Source organism: Diuraphis noxia, unplaced genomic scaffold (assembly GCF_037042655.1).
Source record: "Diuraphis noxia isolate RWA-SAM2 unplaced genomic scaffold, SU_Dnox_SAM2 contig0001, whole genome shotgun sequence".
NCBI lineage: Eukaryota > Metazoa > Arthropoda > Insecta > Hemiptera > Aphididae > Diuraphis > Diuraphis noxia.
This window is the reverse complement of record NW_028301711.1, coordinates 68,649,260-68,653,534: the sequence shown is the minus strand read 5'-3', so window position 1 is coordinate 68,653,534 and position 4,275 is coordinate 68,649,260.

Genomic DNA, 4,275 nt, shown 5'->3' with positions numbered 1-4,275 from the left:
ATACGGTCCCCTGGCCGTTCCCGCGTTTATTGCTGTGCAACCAAGACCCGTTTGCACTATAGATTAATATTTAACTTGTAGAGAATTTTCCTTGCTTTCCGAATATACCATCTAATCACTGCACCACCTTCCGGAACATTGTCAAAAAAATTGAAAACATTGCACCCGCCTGTACCGATCGATCGTCTGAAATACGGTCCCTTGGCCAATTCCGCGTTTACTGCTGTGCAACCAAGACGCTTGTGCACTATAGATTAATTTTTAACTTGTAGAGAATTTTCCTGGCTTTCGAATATACTATCAAACTACTTCCCAACCTTCCGGAACATTGTCAAAAAAATTTAAAACCTTGCGCCCGCCTGTACCGATCGATCGTCTGAAATACGGTCACCTGGCCGTTCCCGCGTTTATTGCTGTGCAACCAAGACGCATGTGCACTATAGACTAATATTTAACTTGTAGAGAATTTTCCTGGCTTTCCGAATATACCATCTAATCGTTGCACCATCTTCCGGAACATTGTCAAAAAAATTTAATACCTTGCGCCCGTCTGTACCGATCGATCGTCTGAAATACGGTCCCCTGGCCGTTCCCGCATTTATTGCTGTGCAACCAAGACCCGGTTGCACTATAGATTAATATTTAACTTGTAGAGAATTTTCCTTGCTTTCCGAATATACCATCTAATCACTGCACCACCTTCCGGAACATTGTCAAAAAAATTTAAAACCTTGCGCCCGCCTGTACCGATCGATCGTCTGAAATACGGTCCCTTGGCCGTTCCCGCGTTTATTGCTGTGCAACCAAGACCCGTGTGCACTATAGAATAATATTTAACTTGTAGAGAATTTTCCTGGCTTTCCGAATATACCATCTAATCGTTGCACCACCTTCCGGAACATTGTCAAAAAAATTGAATACCTTGCGCCCGTCTGTACCGATCGATCGTCTGAAATACGGTCCCCTGGCCGTTCCCGCGTTTATTGCTGTGCAACCAAGACCCGTTTGCACTATAGATTAATATTTAACTTGTAGAGAATTTTCCTTGCTTTCCGAATATACCATCTAATCACTGCACCACCTTCCGGAACATTGTCAAAAAAATTGAAAACATTGCACCCGCCTGTACCGATCGATCGTCTGAAATACGGTCCCTTGGCCAATTCCGCGTTTACTGCTGTGCAACCAAGACGCTTGTGCACTATAGATTAATTTTTAACTTGTAGAGAATTTTCCTGGCTTTCGAATATACTATCGAATTACTTCCCAACTTTCCGGAACATTGTCAAAAAAATTGAAAACCACGCGCCCGCCTGTACCGATCGATCGTCTGAAATACGGCCCCCTGGCCGTTCCCGCGTTTATTGCTGTGCAACCAAGACCCGTTTGCACTATAGATTAATATTTAACTTGTAGAGAATTTTCCTTGCTTTCCGAATATACCATCTAATCACTGCACCACCTTCCGGAACATTGTCAAAAAAATTTAAAACCTTGCGCCCGCCTGTACCAATCGATCGTCTGAAATACGGTCCCTTGGCCGTTCCCGCGTTTATTGCTGTGCAACCAAGACGCGCGTGCACTATAGACTTATATATAACTTGTAGAGAATTTTCCTGGCTTTCCGAATATACTATCGAATTACTTCCCAACTTTCCGGAACATTGTCAAAAAAATTTAAAACCACGCGCCCGCCTGTACCGATCGATCGTCTGAAATACGGTCCCCTGGCCGTTCCCGCGTTTATTGCTGTGCAACCAAGACCCGTGTGCACTATAGAATAATATTTAACTTGTAGAGAATTTTCCTGGCTTTCCGAATATACCATCTAATCGTTGCACCACCTTCCGGAACATTGTCAAAAAAATTGAATACCTTGCGCCCGTCTGTACCGATCGATCGTCTGAAATACGGTCCCCTGGCCGTTCCCGCGTTTATTGCTGTGCAACCAAGACCCGTTTGCACTATAGATTAATATTTAACTTGTAGAGAATTTTCCTTGCTTTCCGAATATACCATCTAATCACTGCACCACCTTCCGGAACATTGTCAAAAAAATTGAAAACATTGCACCCGCCTGTACCGATCGATCGTCTGAAATACGGTCCCTTGGCCAATTCCGCGTTTACTGCTGTGCAACCAAGACGCTTGTGCACTATAGATTAATTTTTAACTTGTAGAGAATTTTCCTGGCTTTCGAATATACTATCAAACTACTTCCCAACCTTCCGGAACATTGTCAAAAAAATTTAAAACCTTGCGCCCGCCTGTACCGATCGATCGTCTGAAATACGGTCACCTGGCCGTTCCCGCGTTTATTGCTGTGCAACCAAGACGCTTGTGCACTATAGACTAATATTTAACTTGTAGAGAATTTTCCTGGCTTTCGGAATATACCATCTAATCGTTGCACCATCTTCCGGAACATTGTCAAAAAAATTTAATACCTTGCGCCCGTCTGTACCGATCGATCGTCTGAAATACGGTCCCCTGGCCGTTCCCGCGTTTATTGCTGTGCAACCAAGACCCGTGTGCACTATAGAATAATATTTAACTTGTAGAGAATTTTCCTGGCTTTCCGAATATACCATCTAATCGTTGCACCACCTTCCGGAACATTGTCAAAAAAATTGAATACCTTGCGCCCGTCTGTACCGATCGATCGTCTGAAATACGGTCCCCTGGCCGTTCCCGAGTTTATTGCTGTGCAACCAAGACCCGTTTGCACTATAGATTAATATTTAACTTGTAGAGAATTTTCCTTGCTTTCCGAATATACCATCTAATCACTGCACCACCTTCCGGAACATTGTCAAAAAAATTGAAAACATTGCACCCGCCTGTACCGATCGATCGTCTGAAATACGGTCCCTTGGCCAATTCCGCGTTTACTGCTGTGCAACCAAGACGCTTGTGCACTATAGATTAATTTTTAACTTGTAGAGAATTTTCCTGGCTTTCGAATATACTATCGAATTACTTCCCAACTTTCCGGAACATTGTCAAAAAAATTGAAAACCACGCGCCCGCCTGTACCGATCGATCGTCTGAAATACGGTCCCCTGGCCGTTCCCGCGTTTATTGCTGTGCAACCAAGACCCGTTTGCACTATAGATTAATATTTAACTTGTAGAGAATTTTCCTTGCTTTCCGAATATACCATCTAATCACTGCACCATCTTCCGGAACATTGTCAAAAAAATTTAAAACCTTGCGCCCGCCTGTACCAATCGATCGTCTGAAATACGGTCCCTTGGCCGTTCCCGCGTTTATTGCTGTGCAACCAAGACGCGCGTGCACTATAGACTAATATATAACTTGTAGAGAATTTTCCTGGCTTTCCGAATATACTATCGAATTACTTCCCAACTTTCCGGAACATTGTCAAAAAAATTTAAAACCACGCGCCCGCCTGTACCGATCGATCGTCTGAAATACGGTCCCCTGGCCGTTCCCGCGTTTATTGCTGTGCAACCAAGACCCGTGTGCACTATAGAATAATATTTAACTTGTAGAGAATTTTCCTGGCTTTCCGAATATACCATCTAATCGTTGCACCACCTTCCGGAACATTGTCAAAAAAATTTAATACCTTGCGCCCGTCTGTACCGATCGATCGTCTGAAATACGGTCCCTTGGCCAATTCCGCGTTTACTGCTGTGCAACCAAGACCCGTGTGCACTATAGATTAATATTTAACTTGTAGAGAATTTTCCTTGCTTTCCGAATATACCATCTAATCGTTGCACCACCTTCCGGAACATTGTTAAAAAAATTTAAAACCACGAGCCCGCCTGTACCGATCGATCGTCTGAAATACGGTCCCTTGGCCGTTCCCGCGTTTATTGCTGTGCAACCAAGACCCGTGTGCACTATAGAATAATATTTAACTTGTAGAGAATTTTCCTGGCTTTCCGAATATACCATCTAATCGTTGCACCACCTTCCGGAACATTGTCAAAAAAATTGAATACCTTGCGCCCGTCTGTACCGATCGATCGTCTGAAATACGGTCCCCTGGCCGTTCCCGCGTTTATTGCTGTGCAACCAAGACCCGTTTGCACTATAGATTAATATTTAACTTGTAGAGAATTTTCCTTGCTTTCCGAATATACCATCTAATCACTGCACCACCTTCCGGAACATTGTCAAAAAAATTGAAAACATTGCACCCGCCTGTACCGATCGATCGTCTGAAATACGGTCCCTTGGCCAATTCCGCGTTTACTGCTGTGCAACCAAGACGCTTGTGCACTATAGATTAATTTTTAACTT